Consider the following 27122-nt stretch of genomic DNA (forward strand, 5'->3'; position numbering starts at 1 on the left):
ATCGATTGTGATTTTGGAACGACAGTGTTCAAATTGTCATGTAAACATGCTACAGAGCATATCACTGCCGGAGAACCGATTTTCTGCCCTTTGAATTGCCGTACCCGTAAACCCTTCGCAACATCTAATAGTTTCAGAATACATAACATGTATTTTCATCGGGTGGCATCGGCGAAGAAAACAGTTAAATCCGTCGAGATTGAGGAACCTTGCGCTGAATCCTCGTACCCACTGCAAGGCGTGTCGGTGGAAATGGTTCAAGATAATCCTAGTAGAGAAAAATCTTTGTGCGATATGAGAAAGGCTATTGAGAAGTTGTTTGGCAATTTGTTCTTGAAGTTAATTACACAAAATCATGTGACTGAAACTGTGGTGCAAGAAATTGTGAATGCCTTGGAAGAGGTTACTGTTGCTCAAAGCAAGTTTTGGGAAATAAAATGTGCTTCAATTGCTGATGAGCTCAATCTAGAAATTAATGCTAAGCGTGAGGTGATTCGGTTGATCAAAACTGAAAATATCCTTGATCGAATTTTCGGTTGTGGTGGAGTATTCCGAACAACTCACATGAGAAAAAAATATTTCAGAGAAGTTTTTTCATACATACCACCTGAAGAAATATCCTTGCAACGCGATAATGATCACAATAAATGTACGTATCATTATATACCAATTTTGGACACTTTGAAAACGATGCTGAATGACAAGCAAATCTACAAAGCACTATTTCGCGAAAAAGTAGCAGTTCCGGGGTATTTAACCGATTATACTGACGGAATGAAATTCAAAGACAGTGAATTTTTCTCAAAGAAAACTATTAATATATTTCTATATCAAGATGCTCTTGAAGTAGTGGCAAATGGCTTAGGCAATGCAGTAGGCCGCCACAAGATACTTTGTGTTTATATGGCTTTGGGAAATCTTGATCCTCATCAACGTTGTCTAACAGACAATGTTCAGTTGATTCTTGTGTGTAAAACAAAAGATTTTTCATACTTTGGCACGAATACAGTTTTCCGACGATTGGTAGAGGACATTAAAGAACTAGAAGAAACCGGAATTGTGGTAAAAGGAGGGGGAATTGAAGAAAGGGTTTTCGGATCCGTATTCACCACCATGGGTGACAACTTGGGTGCACACCAGCTCGCGGGCCTAACAGAAAATTTCTCGAGAAGTTCATTTTCTGCAGAACTTGTTATGTAGAGCATAGTTCTTTGAGGAAGATTTTTCAATGAGGGCAGATTTGAGAACTCCTGCGTCGAACGAGCAGGATGTGGCTGTCGTCACGGGTCAACCTTCAAAAACTCCATACAGAGGTGTTAAAACCGGTTGTGTTTTGAACGAGCTGAAATTTTTCCATATTTTCGACAGTGGAGCTGCTCCGTGCATTGCCCACGATCTATTCGAAGGCTGGGTTAATCATGATTTATTTCTCATCTTCCAAAAATTGGTTAAAGATAAAATCATATCGGCAAATTATCCACAAGCTAAAATCAATTTGATCTGCTCACAACTGAAATTGAAAACAAAGATATCGTTCGATTTCACAAGAAAGTCAAAAAACATTAAAGGTAGAGCATGCGACATTTGGCATTTAGTTCAAGTTTTACCCTTTGTTTTCATAAGCATACCAATTAATACAAACAACCATTTGATGACGATGATGCTTTTAATCAAAGAGATTACCGACATAATTACAGCTCCAGTCGTTTCAAATGATCAAGTGAATTTATTGATATCACTTATTCATGAATATTTGTGCATAAGGTCGGAACAGTTTGATGTTCCATTGCGACCAAAGCATCACTTCACAGTGCATTACCCTAGATACATTAAGTTGCTTGGGCCGTTAATGAGTTACTGTACACTATTTTGCGAACGAAAGCATAGTTTTTTCAAACGAGCTTTACGCAGTACTCTCAATTTCAAAAACGTTACTAAATATTGTGCAGAGCAGCACCAGTTTTACCAGGCTTTACTAGCTACACGCAATATTCGGTTCGAGAATGAATTTCTGGTAGAAAAATACATCGAAAACTGTTCTGACCTTCCAGAACAATGGAAAATAGTTTTGAATAATTTTAAACTATTGGACGAAGGAAATATTTTCGCCGAAGAAGCATCATTCCGGGGTTATTCGTATAAAAAAGATTCCTATGTATTTCTACATCACGACGGATTCGGTGAATGCTTCTACATATTACGCATTGAGTTACTAATATATAACCCCACAGAAAATCGAATTATTTTCCTGGGCGACAAAAGAAAGGTACGTAATATACAAGAGAAAGGCGTGTTGTTAATTGATACAGAAAGTTTGGCGACAGAGGTATACGATATTGTAGAGCTCATCGATAGAACACCAATAATTTCATTTATCGATTCGAACAACGAGTATTTGTTCATAAAACACGCGATACCACTCATCAACTAGTACGGCATGAAAAAAAGTAAAACCAGTAACCAATAAAACAACAACTCATGAAAATGGATGGAATAATTGGATTCAAAATTTGTGACTCATCACGAATGCATCGATTTATAATTCCCACTACGACAAGTATCCACAGTTTACTGGAAAAAGGTAAATAATTTAGCATTAATGTTACTATCCAATATAATATCACTTTTTCCTTTTTACCAAGGATCAAACATTCTAAGGAAGCCAATAAGCCGGATTGTAACAGAAACTGATGGATGCCAAATAACTACAGACCTTGCCTTGAAGTTCTTCAAGGACAATGTGCTGATGCTGCTAGCACCCGACGAATCATGGAGCCAATTACAATACGAGACCTCAAACGATAATCGAGCTTCGAACGGTATGTAACATTGTGCAAGAAAATTTGCTTTGTGATAATCATCGATTGAATCACTAAAAAACAAGAATGAATTTTTTACCTACCCATGTACAATTCCTATTATTCCAAATTTCAATTACTTCTGCCGTTGCGTCAGACAGTTTGGTGGGATATATTCAAAAATTGATCGTAGATTTGATCTGTTAAAAGATATAATTGATTGTGAGATAGAGCACTTTAACAGAAAATCGTTCTTACCTTACAGATTTTTGACTTTTGTCGTATTATTAATAACTTTTTACTAATAAATTATTGTTTGCTGCAACACTGTTCAAATCTTGTTTTGACTATTGACTTATGTGTGATTCATACAAGGTGCGGCGTTCGTTCAGTTGTAGTAAAATTTAATAATATAAACGATGTAAACATGATATCAATACCAAATTTTCAAAACGACTTATCTGCGAAGCAAGTATTGTAGACTATAGATAGTAGAATCTATAGATGAGCGAAAGCATGGCTGAGTCGATTTTTTTGCCCGTGCACACGCGCATATGACGTCACAGCCTTTAACGTTTCCATTGAAATCGTGACGTCATGCTCGTTTGGAGACACGTTTGACAGTTCGTTTGGAGACAGTGGATTTATCTTCGCTCATCTATATATTCCACTATCTATATTGTAGACCAAGAAGAAAAAACACACCACTCAAATAGTTTTTTATACCAGGAAATCGGTTTTTCATGTGACACTGCTGAAACTGAGCATATGTTTACAACCACTGAACAGATAGTTCAAATCCTGCACTGCCAATTTCAAAGAAGGCCATAGCTTAACATTTAGTTTGAGAATTTCATTGCTTCAGATTTTTGTTAGTAGTTACTTGTATTATAGGTACTTGTATCTCAGATACATTATAGGTGATGAAATTTTTATAATTCTCGCTTAACTTTTCAAAGGATTTATAATATTTTTTCTTGAAATAATTTGAATACAGCAATCAATAGCTATCATGTTGTTCTGTTGATTGCGCTATTCAAATTAATTCATGAAAAAAATGTTACTTAGGTCCTTTTGAAAAGTTAAGCGAGAATTTGAGTAGGAAATGTTTTGAGATAGATACGTCACTTTGATAATTTATGCTGTAGCCACTTTCGTCAAAAAAGAACACTGTGCTAGTAAAGTACCCTTTAATGGGTAAAAAGGTACCCGTGAACATTTTAATCCAATGAAGAGGGGAGATTAAAGTACTTGCAAAATTAAATAATGTTATTTATTAGTCCAGCTTCGTTAGGAGGTAGATGTGCTGAGACGAATACAAAATAAGAAAAAAGACAACCGAAAGTCCCATGGCTCAGCATACGGAGATCATTTTAAAATGCTTATTATAAATTCTAGCAAAAATGTCATTGAAATCTGATTGATGCGTACATAATGCTTTGAAGCAATGAATTCACTATGGTAGCTATAGAAGAATCCAAGTAAAAATAAGAAGACACACGACGGTGTTAACTTTGACAGATCCTACAGCACAGCATAGGAAGATAATTTTGAAATGCTTGTAATAAATTCTAAACAAAATGTAATTAAAATCTGATTGATGAATGATACGGAAAAAGTTCCGAACTGTATGATAGATACATTTTTAGAAAAAATACAAAAATTTGAGATAAGCTTCCAAATATGTAATTTATGTGTCCAAACCGTACTTTTTCCGTATCGTACATTAATTAGATTTTAATTACAAATTGTCTAGAATCTATTACAAGCATATTAAAATTATCTTCCTGTGATGTGCTGTAGGATCTGTCAAAGTTAACACCTTCGTGGGTCTCCTTCTTATTTTTACTTGGATTCGTCTATTCAGACTACGATCATTCATACACGCAAAAAAATGTTGCTGTGGATAAATACTACTACTTATTTTAAGTTATTATAAGAATATGTACCTGCGATTTTCAGCAGATAACAAAACCGTTTGATTTTACTATACGCGCAGTAAAAATCAACTGTGATCCTGGCGGAATGTTGTTACATGAGCTGAACCAGTAGTGAATTTACCTGAATCCGTTGTTAATTTGACTGAAATTTTGTAAAAACTACTGTTTTGTAGACTACGCTCTGTTTTTAAAATTACCTTGAAATTTCAGAAAATTGTACCATGGTTTAAAAGAAGTTTACTGTTTCAGTTCATGTGACAACATTCCGCAACGGCAGTTGATTTTTACTGCACGCATAGTGAAATCCTGAGAGAGAAGACAGCTCGTTTTATTTACGTTCATCCTAATGTCACCGCGATCCAGTCACTGCGAACCGAAAAAGTAAACACTGCGATGCAACTTCAAATGGTCGTAACCAAAATTATTTATTTAGCGCTTTATGTTCGCAACTTTTCTTATATCTGCTACAGTGAATTGAACCCGTAATTATTCATGTGAATGATCCCGTATTATGAGAAATCGGGTTTGTTGTACGTTATGAAGTTTTTAACCATTAAAATCAGCTAATTCGAACAAGTTTTTATTGGAGTGAAAAATGTTACTTCCGACGTTATGAAATGTTACTTTGATTTGTTGAGTTTCCTCGGTTTCCACACAAATAAAGAAGAAGAAAACATAGTAAATAAACGATCTGTCAGTGAGCTGGCTTCTCTCTCTCAGTAAAATCAAACGGGTTTGTTATCTGCTGAAAATCGTCGGTGCATGTTCTTAAAATAACCCTCGGAATGGTAGTTTCGACTGCAATTTTTTTTTGCGTGATTAGTGGAAACATATAATAATTGAACGGATTTACTCTATCTCTTTCCCACCTGAAGAAAATTAGAAAATTTCTTTCAGTGCAGTGCAGTGGAGAATGCCCTTCTTTCATTAATGGCCCGTTTACATATTCGCTAGTTCTATCAAGCAATGCAGTATCCGACAATACTAGCGCGATATTAGCTCAATGTAAACAGGAATTGTTCTCGCTAATAAGCGTTTACTCTATGCTAATTTTGCGCTAGTATTTGTCGGATAGTGAATTGTCCGCTAGAGCTACTATATATGTAAACGGGCCATAATGGCCTGTTTATATATTCGCTAGTTCTAGCGGACAATGCACTATCCCACAATACTAGCGCGATATTAGCACAATGTAAACAGGAATTGTCCTCGCTAATAAGTGTTTACATTATGCTAATATCGCGCAAGTATTGTCGGACAGTGCATTATCTGCTAGAACTAGCGAATATGTAAATGGGCTATAAATGGCGTTGGATTGCGTAGGGGAGCACAAATTAGCTCCCAGCGACGTGAGAAGCTCTGACCCGTTTACATATAAGCTAGTTCTAGCGGACAATGCACTAGCCGACAATACTAGCGCGATATTAGCACAATGTAAACAGGAATTGTCATCGGCTAATTGTGTTTACATTATGCTAATTTCGCGCTAGTATTGTCGGATAGTGCATTGTCTGCTAGAACTAGCGAATATGTAAACGGCCCATAATAAGCGTTTACATTGTGCTAATATTGCGCTAGTATTGTCGGATAGTGCATTGTCCGCTAGAACTAGTGAATATGTAAACTGGCCATTATTGGACATTAGCGGACAATGCACTATTCGACAATACTAGCGTGATATTAGCATAATGTAAGCACTATTAGCAGATGACAATTTCTGTTTACATTATGCTAATATCGCACTAGTATTGTCGAATAGTGCATTGTCCGTTAGAACTAGCTCATATATGGCCCGTTTACATATTCGCTAGTTCTAGCGGACAATACACTATCCGACAATACAGCGCGGTATTAGCATAATGTAAACAGGAATTGTCATCAGCTAATTGTGTTTACATTATGCTAATTTCGCGCTAGTATTGTCGGATAGTACATTGTCCGCTAAAACTAGCTCATATGTAAACAGCCCAATATACAGGCCTTGGGCCTTTTCATGTGACACTGCCGAGGCTGCACTTGTTTACAACCGCTGAACAGGCCCGCAAGTCCGAGGCTGTCAGTTTCATTGAATAACTGTCAATTGACGATTAAGCCAGCTGACTTTAAACGTCTCGTGAAAAGGCCTATTACAAAAGCAGTTTCGCCTTTTTGAAATGTTGGTGCCTTAGTTTTTTTACCGTGTATGTTGTCAAAATGTTTCGTTAAATTGAAGCACGTCACGACGGTGGGTGGTCATAGGGATCCTATAATGAGAGATATGCGAAAGCGGCCATTGTAAGCCAATCGAGTATTGAGAACTGTCAAAACGTGAGCCAAATGAACGTTGTTATTGTTGCAGATTGTGACGAGGTTGAGAGGTATTGAGATAGATTTCAAGAAAAGTTTCATCGAATAAACATTTTGTTTTACTTTCGCGAGTAGAAGTAATCTAGTTTATGTATCGTGTTTCGCCTATTTGAATTGCACTTTTATTTTAGTGATAATGCTTATTTAAACACTGTTAGTGGACAGACAAACATATTCCAAATTGTTATGAAATGCAAAGTCATATAGAAGCTTCAACATTTTGCTCTGCGGCAAGTGCTGGAAGCGTTTGCTAACAAAAGTAACAGCGTTGCTAAATCGTCTGGAAAAGTATTTGCATATCTCTCATTATAGGATCCCTAGGTGGTCACGATTGCGGGACGTAAACAAGAATCACTAGTTTGTGTTGTGTCGGTTGTGATCGAAAGGAACGAATTTTTCGCAAGCTTGACACCCGAAATATTCTCTATCACTCCAGAAAAATAGACTAAACGCCTATCAAACGAAGCGTTGAACATAATTTTGGTGGAAGCGTATGGAAGTCGGGAATACGCGAGGAGAAGTGGATGAACGCTGTCATCAGAGGAAAAGTAGAATCACTGAAATTTAGCACGGCAAGGTATAGCCAACGGAATTGAAAATAATTTTAAAAATTACAAACAGAGTTTATTTTGAAAATGATTTATTGGGCGGGATTAGAAATTCAATAAACATTAAAAGTAGTACCATCTCCGGAATCATTTCAAGAGAAAACTTCATTGTCATTAAAAATCAAATTAATATATGTATAATGTAGACAATCAAAATTCTAACCTCATGCTATAAATTATTTGTAAATAAATATCAGTTTTTAATTTTGAAAATTATTTTGAGAGCTGCATCCCATACCTCGCTGTGAATTTTTTTTCATGATGCTACTTTTCCTTTTAATGACAGAATTCATTCTTCTCCTAGCGTATTATCTTCATTTCAATTGTTTTTGTGGCATTTGATAGAACGGATAAAGCCCCCCTTCGGTTATTTGGATGCATTCTAATGTATACAATAAATAGGGTACGTAACCAAAATAATTAATTAGAATGAACGATGACTAAAATGTAAATTTTGTCTATTTTGGGATGTGTTATACGTGATAATCATAAATTCCGTGATATAATCCGTCACAGTTTAATAACATGGTGAACTATACTAAACTTGATGAACTTTCGAACTCGACGCGAATTATATATAAACTGATCAGCTCATGCATACTAATTTACTTATAATAATACTGAAAAGATATCTCTAAGCACGTATGGGGCCATCAATCCAGCTCGAAGGCATTTCTTCTCCCAAATAATTTCAATCACTTGGTAGATTTTTTCGATCGCCGGTCACTCCCAACTTTGAGAAGCTCGATGGGTTTTCGAGCTACCCAGCTCTCGAAAAATCTTGTTCACTTTGTCTAGCGTTGGTGACTCCAGTGATTGTCCATCGTCCCGATTCTGATTGTGTCTTTTCTGACCGATTGGCCGTTTTTCAATAACTCCCTCTACCCTCATGACTGGCGCTGGTGCGCTCTTCTTGCGTATGTCGTTTTGAAGATCCCACGCGTGTCGTTTCTGGCAAAGCTTTCCTCTACCTCCGAAAGTACCTACTCCCGTTGCTTACGCCGTTCGAGTTTTCTCTCAGCTGCACTTAGTTTTTTTCCTTTCTTGTATAAAGTATACGTAAAGGCTATATGTTCGCTCCAAAAACAAACTTTTCATAGAAGGCCCGGAGACCTTTTTGTTAGTTTTTGTAGAAGGCCCGGAGAAATTTTGTTTTTTTTTCTTTCTCTTATTCTTTTTATAGAGGGCCCGGAGGTGCCCATAGTGTTATACACCGATCAACTCAATTCGAAGAAATTGAGGTGATGTCTGTGTGTGCGCAGTCTCGCCCAATTTTTGGGCATTCATCTTTAACTGATTTGTTTTCTAATAAAAATGACATTGTTTTCTAATAAAAACTGGCCTGATCGGACTATGGGATCGAAAGTAATGACAAAAATAATTTGTCTTACGTCAAAAAAGTCTTGCCCACTTTAAAGCACTAACCCTCACCTGAATTTTTTTTGCAACACGTTGCATTCAACGATAAATTGTATTTAATTTTATTGGATCGATAGGATCTGGCCAAAATTACGTTAGGGAAGATCCATTAATTACGTAACGCAAAAATTGGACTTTTCCAACACCCCCCTCCCCCTCCCCCTATGTCACACTTTTTGTATGAAGCTTCTGAAAGTTTTGTATGGATCGTCACACTTCACTCAACCACCCCCCCTCTAAGCGTTACGTAATTTGTGGACGTTCCCTTATATTGTATTCGCTGAGTTGACAGATGAAATCTTAACCCAACAAACGAAAGTTTTTTTTACTAGATGGGCTACGAGTTTAGTCCATCGAGCTATAGTTGACTGTATTGGAATAATGCCACTTTACTCAGAATATTGATGAGTTCTACTTCTTCTTCTACTTCTTCTAATTTGTATTACATATCCTCTGTGACATTGTCGTCTCGCAGCTGAGTGTTGATTCCGCACCTCGCAGTTATTAACTGCGAGGTTTCTAAGCCAAATTACCATTTTTACATTCGTATGTCATGAGGCTAACACGATGATACTTTTATGACCAGGAAAGTCAAGAAAATGTCCAACCTGAAAATTTCCTAGACCGGACCGGGAATGGAACCCAGCCACCTTCAGCATGGTCTTGCTTTGTAGCCCCGCATTTTACCGCATGGCTTTGGAAGGCCCTTGTTGAATTCTACTATTAACATTGATTTACCATTAATTGCATATTATTCGGCAACTCGGCCGTACGAAAACCATTTTTTGTTAAATATCTTGGCTGTGCATATGCACAGCACATGTTTCGAAATGGACAAATTGATATGAAATTTGCGAAAAATTGATATGAAAGCCAAGATATTTAACAAAAAAAAATGATGTATCACACCACAAATTCCTACACTCTAAGAATTCGGTGAGCACAGCTCAACAGATTATGTCGAAACTGTCTAGAACAACAGCAATTGCAGCAGTAGGCTACTGTGTACACCAAGCTCGCTCTAGTAGTGGTAGATGCCACGGGTAGGCTGCAAGGGTTCTTGCATAGTCAGTTAGATAGTGCCGGTGCTGTGGTGATCGCTACTGCCGGGCCGTCTTAGAGGCAAGCCAGAGCAGAGTGTCCACCTTTCTTCAATAGTCAGCTCGCTTCCAAACACATTCATAATCGGTTTGCACTGTCAATATTCGGTTGAATATTGGTCATTGAGTATTTATACACATTCTACAAATTGTTAAATTATCTCTAGTCTGAGTATGTCATTATATGTTTTGAATAATCATGCGATGTTCGTCAAAAATCGGACCGGAGTAGGTTCATGAAGATGAATATTTTATGCTCTGAGGCAGAGTAAACGCGACATGCAATGCGACGCGACGCGATAGTGCAATTTGACAGGTCATTGATAATGATTGTTCTTCTTTAATCGAGTCGCGTCGCGTCGCATTGCTCGTCGCATATACTCTGTCAGGAAACGAGTTAGCAGCGAGTTAGCGACCGGGACCGATTTCTGAGGTCGTTGCGGCTTGCGCATGTGTTTTAAATTTTCTTTGAATACCGTGGAGAATCAAATTTCGGACATACTCAAACTTCGGACGCTTCAATTCGTATGGGAAATTTTCTGAAATATTTCATCGAAATGTTTCGTCAAGCTGGGTAGAAAGGACTAATAGACTTAGCTTGTTTTAGTATAGTTACATTCTAATAAGACATGTTAAAACAATGCAACGGAATGATTAAAAGACAGTTTGTGCTGTGCAGTGAGAATTGTTTTCAATTATTCTTCCTAGTACTGTGTAATCAGGTGTCCGAAGTTTGAATCTGTGTGTCCGAAATATGAATCCAAACCCGCCGGTGTCCGAGGTTTGAATCAAACAGAAGCCGGACATTTTCTTAAATTGCAAACATTCTTCGCAATATCTTGCACATATTGAATACGTAGTTCAAAGATGAATACTTTACTTGATGATTGCAATGGTGATTTAAATTGTGTGATTAAAAATGTGAGTAAACAGGATGATTATATATCAGAAAGTGCTTAAGCGTCCGAAGTTTGAGTTTGCACGGTACTCTTGATAGCTTCCTCCCGATGTATTGCTCAATTGATGGCCGGGTTTTAGTCAGAGTCAGGAACCCCACACTCGGTCCGACATGTTATTCAACTTTGACTCCGCCCCCAGGAAATTTGGTTCGGTCTGAGTCAAGTTGGACCGTCTGTGGGCAAGTTGTACCGTACAAATTGCGCACAGACGTTCCGACATTAGCTCCGACAGTATTGCTATCGCCGTATAATTATTATGGCGAATTTAAACGCAATAAAATAAAATGTATGAAATTTGTTCCAGCTAATAAAAACATTTCAATATACACCACCCAATAAAGTAGGAACAAGAAGCTCACTTGTTTGCAGTTTGTAGACAACTTTGGCAATGAATTAAAAAGCTTTAAAAGTGCATGTGGTATAAATAGTAAGCATTGAGTTTTTAATAAAAAATGTGTTTATTTATTCTAGTATAAATTCTGGATCAATACGGTTTTCGAACTAGTTTCGAACCAGTATAATGATGACGATGATTGATGATGTAGAAAATAAATGAACGAAATGAAAAATTATAACTTTGTCTATCGTTCTGAAGTGAAAATATGGCAAAATATGCAAAACTAACTTATGTACAAGCGAAAGAGAGCGTGAACAAAGAGAGTCTCTCTACGACCTATTCTCAAGGCAATCTAGAAATGTGTGTGTGTTGATTTTCGGATGCAAGCACTGCGATTGTCCCCGCTACGTAGGACAGAAAAAGAGTGATAATAAAGGGTGTACAGCGGATCATACATGTATGAGTGTTGGTTTCCGTTTAACTTGCAAGAAGGTCGGACTCTGCGAAGAAAAGCAGTCATTCTGTAGGCGGATTTTGAGCGCATCGCACGCACGAAATTAACGTTCTAAAGTAACTTGAAGGATTGAGCAAAATTGGAAGTTCCCAAAATAAGAACATGAGTAGAGGGCCCTCCTTAGCCGTGCGGTAAGATGCGCGGTTACAAAGCAAGACCATGCTGAGGGTGGCTGGGTTCGATTCCCGGTGCCGGTCTAGGCAATTTTCGGATTGGAAATTGTCTCGACTACCCTGGGCATAAAAGTATCATCGTGTTAGCCTCATGATATACGAATGCAAAAATGGTAACTTGGCTTAGAAACCTCGCAGTTAATAACTGTGGAAGTGCTTAATGAACACTAAGCTGCGAGGCGGCTCTGTCCCAGTTTGGGGATGTAATGCCAAGAAGAAGAAGAAGGCCTGAATAAGAGAAACGCGGATAGAAACTATGACTCTGCCAACACTGCATTCAATCTTCTTCATCAAAGAACAACACATGAAAAGGATGAAATTGTTTATGTAGATAAAGTCTCACAATACTCTATTTTATGTGTGCACATTAGAGTGATTCAAATTTTGAGTTTTTCGCTCCCCTATGCTTAAACGATGACATTTGCTGTTTTATTAATCCTCCTAAATTTTTAGCTGATTTGGATGTAACTAGACTAAGCACGAGCAGTTTGAAGTTTGTATGAAAATTACTATGAAAACAGTCACTTTCGTGGAAAACCGTTCCGTAACGTTACTCATTAAGTTCTAAAAATATACGACTTTATTGGCAACATAGAAAATGTTGCAATGAAACTGGTCGTCTTTGTTGCGAAACGATTCTGTGCTTATAAGAAAAGTAATTGGGGAAATACTGAATCGTGGTAAATTCAATTTAACACGTAAAAGAATAACATCAATATCAATAATGAGCATTTTTGTTTTCTTTATAACTTTGTTTACAAAAGTCAGATCACTTCGCAACAACAACTGTCCTATAACTAAGGAAGTATTCTATGAAGTCATCGGGTCGATTACATTTGAATATTTGATGGGTTGCAACACGGAACGGTCTTTTGCTTTAGTGACGATTTCTATAGTAATTTCCATACAAACTTCAAACTGCTCGTGCTCAGTCTAGTTACATCCAAATTAACTAAAAATTTAGGAGGATTAATAAAACAGCAAATGTCAACGTTTAAGCATAGGGGAGCGAAAAAGTCAAAATTTGAATCACTCTAGTGCACATCACATAACAATAGAATCCAATGAACAATGGAATTTCATTTCATATTCTATAAATGACTTGCATATATTACTGCAAACTAATGTAAAATACATTCAATTTTGTTTACTTAGAAATGGCATAAAATCGAATTTGGCCGTTTTCAGTATTTGAGCAAAATTTTGGCTGCTTGACAGGTCTCCTGCTCGATTGGCTGCTGTTTTTTGACGGTTCGATAGGCGGCACATACCTATCCGCGTTTCTCTTATTCAGGGGCCTCTAAACATGAGCATAATTCAGAATCAGTGTTAGCAGATCCTTTTTGCGCAACTTTACCTATATTACTTTTCAAAATTTGCTTAAGTCTGCAAATATGATACGCACCATATAAATAAAAAAATCATTTGTATGAAAAAAATCTTACATGAGGGAAGGGGGGTTGAAAAATCCAGAAAAAATGCTACTAAGTCGTTTCGAAAATTCAGTATTGATGACTGGTTTGGCCTATTTATGAGTATATGTTATTTCCTATCAAAGGTTAGAGAGAGAGAGGTGCAAAAACGTATCTAGAATTAAGAAAAATGACTTTTTCATCAGTCTCTCTAAAATCAATATATTATTTATTATCTGTATTTATTAAATTTCAGCTGACGATCATGACATGGACAGTATGAACAACGTAAATGCAGAAACACCAAACATTGTCGCCATGGTATCTGGTTTTCCAGAGCAAGTGGTTGACAATGGCCATACTACCGGGAATCCTTCTCTGGCACTACACGGACAAAATCTCAGCAGCATTATGTCAGATGGCAACCGCCCGTCATCGCTTCAAGACGTGGTCCCAGTTCAACTGCCAAGAATCGTCACTGTCGTATCTGGTGCGCCGGAACAAACGGTTGATTCTTGTTATACCGCCTCTGATCCTTCTCTAGTATTACGAACACAAAATCTCAGCACAATTATTCCCGACGGCAACCGACCATCACAGCTCCAGACTGTCACTTCCTTTAAAATGCCAAAAATCGTCGCCGTCGTATCTAGTGCGCCGGAGCAAACACTCAATCGTAGCGTAACCGCTGTTCCGTCTTCTCTGGGACCTAATAATAATACTGCTATGTACAACGACAACCGACTATCTATTTCATCGAACTCTGGTTCTGGTCATACATCCGTTGATCCATTCATGGTGCTACGCCAATCAAATCTCGTCGCCTTTTGCCGGACAGTAACCAAGCATCTACGTCATCACTCCCGTATATCAACCCATTGGAAACTTTACTTAACAGTAAAGTGGAGCAAGATGAGACCGTTATTGTCGAAGAAATACAAGATTGCGATTCGGCGGTTGTAATGAAGCAAGGATCAATAATGGAAGAATTGATTGAAGGCATTTCCGATGAAGAGAACATATCACCAAACACATCAGTGAAAAGATCGGTAGCAGAGGAAGATGTAAAACTCACCAAAAGCGAAAAACGTCACGCATCGACAGAGATGAAATTTCGTACTTTCAGTGTGAATTGGACGAAAATCGGTGACAATATTATTGGGCAGTTGAATCGTTTGCAAGAGTTTCGAGACCAAAATCCCGACAAAAGTATTCCTCGCGGTGTTCAGTTCCCCAAATCTGATATGACCACTTTGACGAATAATATCGTCGATCAAATGCGTTGCATTGATACCGAAATATCAGCGTGTACGATGGAATCAGTTGCACGGCAAGTTCACTCGAAATACTCGGGTCTAAATTTCATAGACGATGATGGATGCATTAATCATAATAGTCATGTTGCATTGAAGCATAAACTTATCAACCGAAATTCTTACTTGAACCGTTTCAAGGATCCGGATGCGAAGCTTTCAGTCGCCGAGGTTCGTAGGAATAAAATGTGAAAGCCGGCACACTCAAAGAGTATTGGACGGCGGTTTCTAAAGACTGTTCCAAGGACATCGTAGGGAAACTTGTCAGAAACGATCCGAAAGTATTGAACGATGAGTTTCTCTCAGTCTCTCAGTCATACGTGCGATTTCGGTTGGATGAACCAAAGAACCTTAAGGATATTGTTACTGGTCTTCCCATTCTTCGCCGACGACAACTTATAAGCTACCATTTCGAGAAAGCAACAGGCGTGCCTATGGACACATTCGAGAAGCTATTTGTGGGTAAACGAACGAAAATTGTTGACTTTTTGAAAAGTCGACCAAAAATCGGACTGGATCATACACCTTCGGACTACGACATCATTGCGTCATTGTGCTCTTTGCTCGGGGAAAATGTCAACGAACTCATCATTCAGAAAGAAGTAAGTCTCTTGCATAATGTGTTACTACCAACCACTATAGTATTTTTGTATTTTTAGCTTGGAACAAAGGCATCAGAAATAACAACAGAATGTGTCGGGCCGGTGCTTGTTTGTGTCGGTATGTAACGGATCATGTTACTTGTGGTTATGACGAATATTAGTTGCCATAAATATAATCATAAATGGAAAATGAATAAAATTAATGCTTTAATGGCCATTTTAAGCAATACACACATGTTTAAACAGTATGTAGCATGGAAAAAAGTTTTAACAAATGTAATTGACCTTCCCCTTTGTTTTTTTTTTAAATTTTAAGTCAACATATCTAAACAAAATCTTTGCTATTAACTTTTTTACAATTTGAAAACAAAAATTATAAAAGTATTGCAATTTAGACTGGGCTTTTGTTGGTCAGAAATTAGGTAAATGTTATGGCAAAATGTATATATATTTAATTTTTTTTATAATTTGTGACATATACTGATGGCCGTGTGGTTAGCGACGTCAATCGTCTAGACGCATGAGCTATGGAGTGTGGGTTCGAATCCCGCCCCGGTAAGGAGGAAACTTTTCGTGATCGAAAAATTCTCCACCGGTCCACTGGGTGATATGTGTGTCCAGTCCGTTGTCTAGGTGTTGAGTGTTCAGTCTGTATGACCTCTGGTCGAAGACGGTGTTGTCTTTTTTGTTCCCAAAACTTACTCAAGAATCCATAAGCCTCCTTTGCCTCTGGTGTTACTTAATGTGAAGAAACTCAACCCACTGTTGATTAACGCTTTTGTCTTTTGCTTTCAAGATCTTGGCAATAATGGCCACGTATTCTACGTATTTGCGGAACAAGTTTGCCTCACCGAGGGATCGAACGACGTCATCACCGCGGTTGGTGAGTTGTTGGCGGTGCATTACATTTATAATTTGATGTATATGAAATGCACCTCCAAGTTTTTGAAGTTGGTGCAATCCTACTTCTTCAAAATTATTCCGATAACAGGATCTAAATCCAAAGCAAACAACAGCGTCTGGTTCAGAGCGTCATTGAAGCGATTTCGAACCATGTGCCGGCCGCATCATAGATGGTTAGTTAAGCTTCTCATACGTTAGACGTAAAATGAATTCTAACATTTTCCGAACTTGAGAGATTACTATTAGTTACAGCAGAGATTATTATTTAACACGTTTCATTATAATACACGTCAATTAGTAAAACAACCACAACTGTTTTTTAAAATATAAACGATAGCGAAACCAATACATATAATAGTTTTAGTTTTTAATTATTATCCAATATATCCGAAACCCAATGTAGTTCACAACATTATTCGCTCAGACATAGTGAAATATCCATTGATCTAAGAATTTCAAATACAAAAAAAAAAATGATTTGTAAAAAGCGGATCGAACATTAATGCATGTATGTATCAACAATTTGACCTGCTTCTACGAGTATCCAAAAGATTTGAAAAATATATATTTGAATCTCGATTAACTGTCCCCGACTTGCAAAACATGTTTGTGTGAATAAACTAGGAATATGAAACTGGAACGAATCTGCAATAAAGGCAATGTTTGTTAGTATTTGTTATTGATACGATTCACGAGCAAATATATTTAAAAAAATGCTTTCTAACGAATAAAGGACGAATTCTATTTTTAGGCTGCATAGTGCAACATAACATAGAAATCTTGATTTATTTCTTTTTTCGATTGTACTTCGACCTAAATTTGTATATCAGCCGCTCACTGATTATCGTGGAGAGCTTCACATGAGGTACAATTTGATTGCTGAATATAATTTGGCATTGTGAATACTGGTATGGTAAGTATGGTTAAATCATTTGCAGTAGAAAGTTGCAGCAATGGTCATTTAAAATTACATCAACGATGACTTTAATTTGGGAAGTAATTTCAAGTTGCATAACATCTTTTTAAGTCATCGAACGTAAATTCTGATTTAGAATTTCAATGTCATGTAATTTTAAGAAGTGACGTAAAATTATGTCCAACGGATCGCTCCTTTTATGTGCATCCAACATCACTTAGATTTACATGATTTTTTCGAAGTGTGTGGGAATCTGCCGTGAGAACCCAAACAACAACTACAGAGGAACCGCTCCTGAACTAATTTCCAGCGATCTTCGAGAGTCATCTTGCGGAAGCTGTAGCAATCCTTGATTTTGTGACCGTTCTTCTGGCAGGCTACACACGGCTTCGGGTTGTTCTCCTTTCCATTGCCTTCTCCTCCTTCTTATGGATCCTGTACACCTCCGGTGGTGCAAAGGGCCGACTTGAAAGATCTCCATCCTGAGCGTTGCCTGGCTATCGCTTTAACCTGTTGCCAGGTTAGATTTCGGTCGACTTCTTTTATTTCTTTATTGAGGCTTCGCCGCCATGAGCCTCTGGGTCTGCCTCTGCTGCGATGTCCCGCTGGGTTCCAGTCTAATGCTTGTTTACAGATTTCGTTTCCGCCCCTACGTAGAGTGTGACCGACCCAGCCCCACTTCCGATCCCGAATTTCTGTTGCTATCGGCCTCTGGTGACAACGACGATGGAGCTCGTTGTTTGAGATCCAGTTGTGAGGCCACCAGGCCCGAATTATATATCGCAGGCATCTGTTAATGAACACCTGCAGCCGTTGAGTGTTCTCCACTGATACACACCATGTTTCGCTAGCGTATAACAGCACAGATTTCACGTTAGAGTTGAAAATTCGTATTTTGGTGCGTTCACTTATCTGCCTGTTTTTCCAGATATTTCTTAAACTCGCAAAGGCAGCCCTTGCTTTCTTGATCCGTGCGCCTATGTCGATCTTGGTACCGCCGTCTGACCCCTTTTTGCAATACCAAGATATTGGAAGCTTTCAACATTCTCCACTGGTTGCCCGGCTATTGTGAAACTGGAAGGCGTCACAGTGTTTACATCCAACGATTTGCTTTTGTTGACGTTGATGACTAAACCTGCCGAGGAGGAGCTTACTCTGCATATCAGAGCGCCGTTTCGATGGTTATAGGCTGCCATAACAGCCCGCGGTTTGGTTCACGGTCAATCGCACCTACCAGAATCTCATCGATTACGATGAGGAACAGTAACGGTGATAGAATACATCCTTGCCTCACACCAGCTACGACCCGGATAGGGTCGGACAGGACCCCATTGTGCAGCACTCTACACGAAAAGGCCTCGTACTGTGCTTCGATGAGGCCGATGATTTTCTCAGGAACCCCCTTGCGTCTCAGGGCACCCCACATATTCTCGTGATTGAGACGGTCGAAAGCTTTTTCGTAGTCAATGAATACCAAGTAAAGGGACTCTTGAATGATGCGGAGCGTGACAATATGGTCCACACAGGATCTTCCGGCACGGAATCCGGCTTGCTGCCGCCGGAGAGTCGCATCGATCTTCTCCTGAATCCGGGCTAGGATAATTTTGCACAGAACTTTGAGAACGGTACAAAGCAACATAATGCCTCGCCAGTTATCGCATACAGTCAGGTCACCCTTTTTGGGCACCTTCACTAAGATACCTTGCATCCAGTCGACCGGGAAAGTTGCGGTGTCCCAGATATTACGAAATAAACGATGCAGTAGTTGAGCGGATGTCATGGGGTCAGCTTTGAGCATTTCGGCTGATATGCGGTCGACCCCTGAAGCTTTATTCGATTTCATGCTTTGGATGGCTGTTTGAATCTCTAGCAGTGATGGAGCTTCGGTATTGACGCGTGTTATACGTCGGATCCTAGGCAGATCATGCCGAGGTGGTGATGGCCTGGCTGGCACTTGAAAAAGTTGTTCGCAGTGCTCGAACCAGCGTTTCAGCTGGTCAGTTGGGTCGGTCAATAACTGATCATTCGCGTCTTTCACAGGGATCGTTGCATTCATCTTCGCCCCGCTTAAGCGTCGTGAGATATCGTAGAGGAGGCGAATGTCTCCGGTTGCGGCGGTTTTTTCTCCTTCGTCATCTTCTCCTTCGTCTTCGGTTTTTCATGCTTGCCATGTCCATCTGCTTCACAGAGAAACGTCACCTCACTGGCGGCTATCACAATCTGGTCCATGTAGTTGCCAAACGTAGTAAGATCGGCGTTCACATGTTGGCGCTTGAAGAGTGACCAGTTTAGCTTGAGGGTGGTGGTGGTGGTGGTTACTCACCAACTCCCGAAGCAACAAGAGATTCGAAAGGTGATCGTAAAAACCCGCTGCTTGGAGGTGGCTACAAAGGTTTTTGCACGCCAAACCGAAACCGATCAGGCTCTCCAGGTGTTCAGGCTTGGGGGTTGGCGTTGCACATAGCTTGGAGAGTAGAGTCCAGCAGAGAGTTGATGATCTGCTCTGGACGTCCGTATAGAGTCCGTATGGATGACATAATTGGAGACAATCGAGATGAAACTGTATACACGGAGGGGGGAGTAGATTGGGTTTGGGGCGTATTCATATGCGCAGGAACAAATGGTAGAATGGGGGGAAGTAAGCGGAAAATCGTAGACAACGTTGCGCGCTAGCCGAGGAACATTCACCGTTGATGATTGCGTCGGCTGGAATCGCCGAGCTTCGTCCGGAATTTGATCTGGATTCTGGCTTTGATGGGGTGTCTTGGCCATCAGCCGCTGCTGGATACTGTCCGCCCGTTTCTGCAGCTCGCTCAGCTGCTCCATTAAGCCCTCCGGTGTGTGTGTTGGCGAGATGGAAAAATTCACTTCAGTCGGCAACGGATGATGATCCGTCGGTAACGTTATGAAGCCACCTACGGCTCTAGTGGCACCATGGCACTAGTTGTAACTGGAATCGTTGGAGTAACATCCTTGGGATTTGTTCCGGTCCGGGACTGAGTAACCACGGGAATCACTGGTGGTCCGGTGGTGGTACTGGTAGTCGGGACTAACTGGCTCTGCACCAACTCGTGAGTCCTCTGCGAACTGCCATGGGAAGATCGACGAGTTTGCCGCTACTGCTACCTTCTCCATCCTCAAGCTGGGCCTGAAGGATTTCATACTTTCTGGCGAGGAATTCCTTCTCGAGACGCATCTCCTCTTCGAGCCGCTGCAGCTCAAGAGAAGCACGTAAAGCACGGGAGCTAGTCTTCGATTATTTGCTTCTTCGGGAACGCGTGACGGTCGATGCACCATGAACATTCACGACCGGATCATTTGATCCTTCTTGATGAATGACCGAGTTGATGTTAGGATCACTTTCCCGCTTCTGGTCTGTGCATCCCGACTGCAGCTGCTCGGTTGGTATTCCTCTGCCGAGAATATTGCGGAATTCGGCAGCTCCGCGAGATTTCTTGATAGAAATCTAAAAAGTTTGTTGGCACAGCTTTGGAGAAAATGTTTCGGACGATCTCATAGCACGACTCGTTTATGTTTTGCACATGAGTCAGCTTTTTAGCTGCAATTTATTTAAGTCCAATTAATTCCAGTTTCTGTTTGTGATTGTGTTGTTATTTACATTTCTAGTCCTTAAGGTTAATTTGACCACTGTCCAACAATTTTTAGTTAATTTTAACTAATATATAAGCAATTTTAGAATATGATTTTAATTCAATGTTCAAGTTGTAAGCACATATTCCTATAGGTAAATATTTCTATAGGTAAATATATTGATATGTGAATATTTCTATAGGTAAATATAACAAGCTCCCGTATGACAGCCGTGAGCATAGATAAGATGACATTCATTGCTTTCTGCTACGAGTGGATCGAGTGACCCTTTCGCAACGGGGTGCTGGTTTCTCGCCGTTCGTAACAGGTACCATAACTAATTCATTTTCTTAAAAATACGCACCTTCGCAAAATGGATGCCATATTTCAGAAACGATTGTATAAAATTTCACCGAAAACAATTTCGCGGAATTCATTTTCGCGGTTGAACATTTCGCGGAATAACATTTGGCGGTTTGTAACTTTTCGCGGTACGACATTTGGCGGTTTGTACCTTTTCGCCGAATAGCTTTTAGCGGAATGTACTATTTCGCGGAATGCACCATTTCCACAATAGCCTTTGTTCATTCAGCATTCCCACAATTACTACCTGCGAGGTTTATAAGCCAAATTACCATTTTTTTTTTGCATTCGTTTAACACGAGATTAACACGTTGAAACTTTTTTAAAAGCCGAAAAAAAAAATTTCGGGTAAATTCCTAGACCTGGCCAGAAGTCAAACCCAGCCTCTTTCAGCATAGTCTTGCTTGGCAGTCACGCATCTTCCCGCACGGCTGAGGAACGCCTCCCAGAATATTTTGAAGTAGTTTCAATTGCCGGGCAGATACATCCATTTAAAGAAGACGTTACCCCTCCTTTCGCCTTATACCGGACAGATTCGTTCATTTAAAGAAGGAATTATCAACTTCTTTCGCCTTATACCGGGCAGACACATACATTTAAAGAAGGTGTTACCCCTCCCTTCGCCTTATACCGGACAGACGCGTTCTTTTAGAGAAGGCATTATTAACTCATTTCGCCTTATACCGAGCAGATACATCCATTTAAAGAAGGCGTTACCCCTGTCTTCGCCTTATACCGGGCAGACGCATTCTTTTAAAGAAGGCACTATCAACTCATTTCGCCTTATACCGGGTACATGCATCCATTTAAAGAAAGCGTTACCCTCCCTTCGCTTTATACCGGGCAAACGCGTTCTTTTAAAGAAGGCATTATTAACTACTTTCGCCTTATACCAGGCAGATGCATCCATTTAAAGAAGGCGTTATCCCTCCCTTCGCATTATACCGGACAGACGCGTTCTTTTAAAGAAAGCATTATTAACTCATTTCGCCTTATACCGAGCATTTAAAGAAGGCGCAACCCCTCCCTTCGCCTTATACCGGGAAGACGTGTTCTTTGGAAGAAAACATGAGCAACTCCTTTCGCCTTGTAACGGGCAGCAGATATGGTGGGGTTTCAGGTTTTGAAACCCGCAACCCGAGTACAATACTACAAATTAGTACAATATCGGGTTCGGGTCGGGTACGGGTTTGTGAGACAAAAAAATCGGGTCCGGGTCGGGTACGGGTTTAAGAAATAAAATACTGAAAATTATTCAGTTTTGTTAATTGTGAGGCTAGTTCCGAGGGGCAATCAACTGTATAAATCAGTTGAATTGTAAATACTTGCATCTAAAAATACATTAAAAAATACATAAAAAATACAAAAATTCAAATTAATACTTCAATTCGAAATAATACATCAATACGCCGACAATCCGTCAATACATCTTAAAGTACAATTTTAATACCCGATTAATACGCCAGCTCACCAAAAATACGTCAATACCAATCAGTTTATTTTGACAGCGATGGCATCATTGTTTTGAAATTGAAAATTGAAATCCTTCTAGTGGGAATGGACTTGGCCACTTCGAGGTTCGGCCAGGTCGAGCATCAGTAATGCATTGCTGATCTATAGTATATCGTTGTTTGATAGCAGATAAATGAATATATCTTCACCGAGATCTTCACATAGATAAAAGCGATCTAATGTAATCTGCATGCTGATTTGTGATTGATTGTGCGATAATATAATGCTTGGGATTACTTTGGCAATTTAGTATTCTATTATATAGCATTTCCTCAGCTATTAATTAAAAGCTTTTCTATGCCCACCATTGCATGAGTTATGTATCTTGTATGGCAGGCACCGTCGGTGTGCGGCAAGTAAAATAATAGATACGGTATGCCCAGGGAGTCTGGAATGTTGCGCACCCGAAAACATCCTAGGGACCGAAATCGCACTCGCCATCTCCGAGTTAGTAATCCTACGTCTTTGTTCGCAAAGAGACCAAAAAATGATCTTCACGACTTTGTTTTGAAAACAATTTGATAATTTGACAGATATAAACATGAAATGGAAAAATACCATCAATAATACGCGAAAAATACATGTCATATAGTAAAATACTCGGAAAATACAATTAATGATGAATTTAATACACTATAATACAAAAATACTTCAATACGCCAAAAATACGTAAATTCAAAATAATTCCCCAATACGCCTTTTCAATTCAGGCAGATGAATCGTAAATACGTAAGTTGACAGCCCCTCGGCTAGTTCGTTGTTTGGGCTTACATTGTTTTCAATTTAAAGAGAATAAGAAAATATCAAGTTTGAATTTTTCGGGAAAAACTGTTGTACGTGCTTAAATAATTAAATTATGTCGGGTGCGGGTCGAGTACGGGTTTAAGAATGCAAAAATTCTCGGGAACGGGTCGGGTTCGGGTTTGCATTAAATCCAAAAAAAAAAATAGCCCATATTTCTTGTAATTAAACAGAAATCGGTAAATATTTGAATGATAATTATTTTAACTGAATTCCGCCAAATGGCATTCCGCGGAATGATTTTCGGTGAAAAGGTACATTCCGCGAAATGTCTTTCGGAAAAAGGTACATTCCGCGAAATGTGTTTCGGAGAGTTGATACCGCGGAATGTATTCCGCGAAATGTTTTTCGGCGAAATAGTATACAACCTTCAGAAACCTTTGATGGAACCTCCAGAGGCATCATCAAAATTGGCCATTTCTAAAAAATACTAAGCCAAATTCGTCAAATTACGTACTAAAAATCTCATATTCAGGTTACTAATAAACCAATCCTAAGAACAGAACTGAGGTTTTTGGAAAGGACCTCCATATACATTTATATCGGTCATTTTCATCAAGGGTTCAGTGTATTAAAATTGCCTCCTAAAGTTTCCTAAAGGTTGCATGTCCTTCAAATCAAAGCCCGCTAACACTTCCCTAACGGGTTTCAGTTGTTTCCCTCGGACATGGAAAGTTTTAGTCAACTCAGATTCCACGATGCTCGACGCTCCCCCACACGACGTGCTCAATATCCTGGTAGTTACTATGTACCGCAGCCAAAATTGTTCCATAATTGACGAATTTCGCGCCAACCCTTCTATGGGACTGGCAGCACCATCTCAGAATTGAATGAAACTTGGTGGACATAAACATATGGTATTTCTAAGCCACTCTGCATACTTAGTTTTTCAAAAATTGTCAAGAGTAACATTTGATGAGGGCCTAATTTTTTTTCATGGATTTTTTATAAATCGATGTAACTCAAAAATGACAAGACCTACAAAAAAGTGTTGTATGGCGGACTGTCGTGAAATTCCCAGAAGTTTTTTGGAAAAATATTCAAAAAATAAAATGCCGATTCCTACACTGAAAAAAAAAAATAGTTTTAAAAATTAAAATCGATATTACAAAAAAACCTCATCTCAGAAATCGATGAAATTTTCTCTGCAGATAGGTATTTTAATTATCTAACTTTTCTGGGAATAATGTTCCTGTGACATATTTAAGGAAAAAAAGTTTTTCTAACAAAAACTTTTTCCATGTCCATATTGAGTGAAAATTTATCAGCGTGATTTATGCCTACAGCGCCAGTTATAGGTTCAGCAGCCTATCATCAACCAACGACACATTTTGAACGTGTAAAAATTTGTTTGGGAAGCAATTTAGAATAATCTGACATAATTGTGGACCAACATTTGAAATGGGTTCATGTTTTATTTGACTTTTTGTATCGAAGTAACTTAAAAACAATTACAAAAAAATAAATACTTAAAAAAGGGACAATGTTGCCGAAACGAAACTGAAATGATATTTAATTGTAATAGTGGAAAAGAAGATATTGTTTTTCAGCAAAGGCTAACCACTGAACGGTGTAATTTAGAAACCGTTATAAAACCTGTAGATGATTTTGTATCGTACTTTATTGAAAAAATTGATAAACTTATAACTTATGACATTATTTGCAAACAACAATACACTTGTACTGTTAGATTTCTCTGAAAATTATCCATTCATTATCCAAAATGCTGCTCAAGGTTGGAATAATTCCCAGGCAACAATACATCCATTCGAAGTTTACTTTAAAAGAAACGGTTAATTAGAAAACGTTAGCTTTATTAATCAGAAGTAATGACCCATGACACAAGAGCTGTTCACTTATTCATTTCAAAATTAATTGACTTTTTGAAACAGTCGATCGATTTTACAAAAATTACTTTTGTGTCTGGGTGAGCTGCAGCACATTATAAAAATAAAAGGAACTTTGCAAGTCTGTGTAATTTAAATTCAAAACATGGCTTAGAAGCAGAATGGCACTTTTTTACAACATCGCACGGAAAAGGCCCTTGCGAAGCTATTGGTGGCACTCTCAAACGAATGGCAAATGATGTACGAATGGGCGAATGGGCACGTTTTCAATCAAACAAAAATATCACTATATTACATTTCTGTTATATCACGAATGACCAATACCGCCATCGGGGGTGGCAATGGATCTGGGGATGAGAATGGGCCATCGCTCTCACCGCGAGCATGGAGGGCGTAGAGCAAAATCGTTCAAAAGGGTCTCTTATATTTTTGTCTTCTTGTCCTCAGATACATCCATTCTACAAGCATTCTAAGTAGTTGAAACAGTGACCCATTCTCACCCCCATTTGACCCATTGTCACCCCCGACGACGGTACTCAACAAGAGTTTGATGAACTTTTCAAAAAGCAAAAACTATAATTGGCACACAAAAGCTTCATTCTTTTATACCAATCGCTCATAATAAAATTCTGGCTAAAAATATCCCAACTCAGATGAAGACCCAAAAGTCTTTGAATTGTTCGACTAAGTTTACAAATTAAATTAAACAAATAAAATTGAAGAAAAAATTTAAAAAATGCGGAAAATTTATTATTTTTTAAATGTGCGTTTACCGGAAATCCCCCTAATGAAATTACCTTCCGACCTTCATCGTTTGGAATCTGTTTATCTAATAAAAAAATCGACCTCCAATTTTTATTTTTGCTAAACCAATTTTAATATTTACATTCATAGACTTCATAGTTCAGACAAATTTACAATAGTCCATCAAACATCACAATTTTGTAAATCTGGTCATTTGTGTGTAACATTGATATAAGCAAACTAAGAAAATATACGCCCTTTCCAAATGTTGGTCCACATTAATGTTAGATTATGCTGAATTGCCTCGTAAACAATTTTTATACGTCCAAAATGTGTCGTTGATTGATGATAGGCTGCTGAACCTTTAATTGGCGCTGTAGGCATAAAACGCGCTGATAAATTTTCACTCAATATGGACATGAACACTTAAATATGTCACAGGAACATTATTCCCATAAAATTTAAATAATTAAAATAACTAACTGCAGAAAAAATTTCATCGATTTCTGAGATGAGGTTTTTTGTAATATCGATTTTAATTATTTTTTCAGTGTAGAAATCGTTTTTTTTTTATTTTTTGGATATTTTTCCAAAAAACTTCAGGGAATTTCGCGAAAGTCCGCCATACAACACTTTTTTGTAAGTCTTGTCATTTTAGAGTCATATCGATTTTTTAAAAAATCAATGAAAAAAATTAGGTCCTCATCAAATGTTACTCTTGACAATTTTCGAAAAACTAAGTATGCAAAGTGGCTTAGAAATACCATATCTTTATGTCCACCAAGTTTCATTAAATTCTGAGATGGTGCTGCCAACCGCTGGTCGAGTTGGCGCGAAATTCGTCAATTGTGGGGGAGTATATCATTCTACTTTTGAAAATTTCGAACTTATTGCAAATCGAGTTAGCTAGAACAAAAAACCATC

At 38.6% G+C, this 27122-nt stretch overlaps 1 protein-coding gene and 1 pseudogene across 3 annotated transcripts in view; one reads left to right on the forward strand and one right to left on the reverse strand.

The window, feature by feature from the left end:
* Positions 1-27122, reverse strand: part of LOC134207740 (protein retinal degeneration B) — a 264455-nt gene that overhangs the window by 54338 nt on the left and 182995 nt on the right. The window lies entirely within an intron of this gene.
* LOC134219230 (uncharacterized) lies at positions 14431-16725 on the forward strand (annotated as a pseudogene).

Source organism: Armigeres subalbatus, chromosome 1 (genome assembly GCF_024139115.2).
Source record: "Armigeres subalbatus isolate Guangzhou_Male chromosome 1, GZ_Asu_2, whole genome shotgun sequence".
Classification (NCBI taxonomy): Eukaryota; Metazoa; Arthropoda; class Insecta; order Diptera; family Culicidae; genus Armigeres; species Armigeres subalbatus.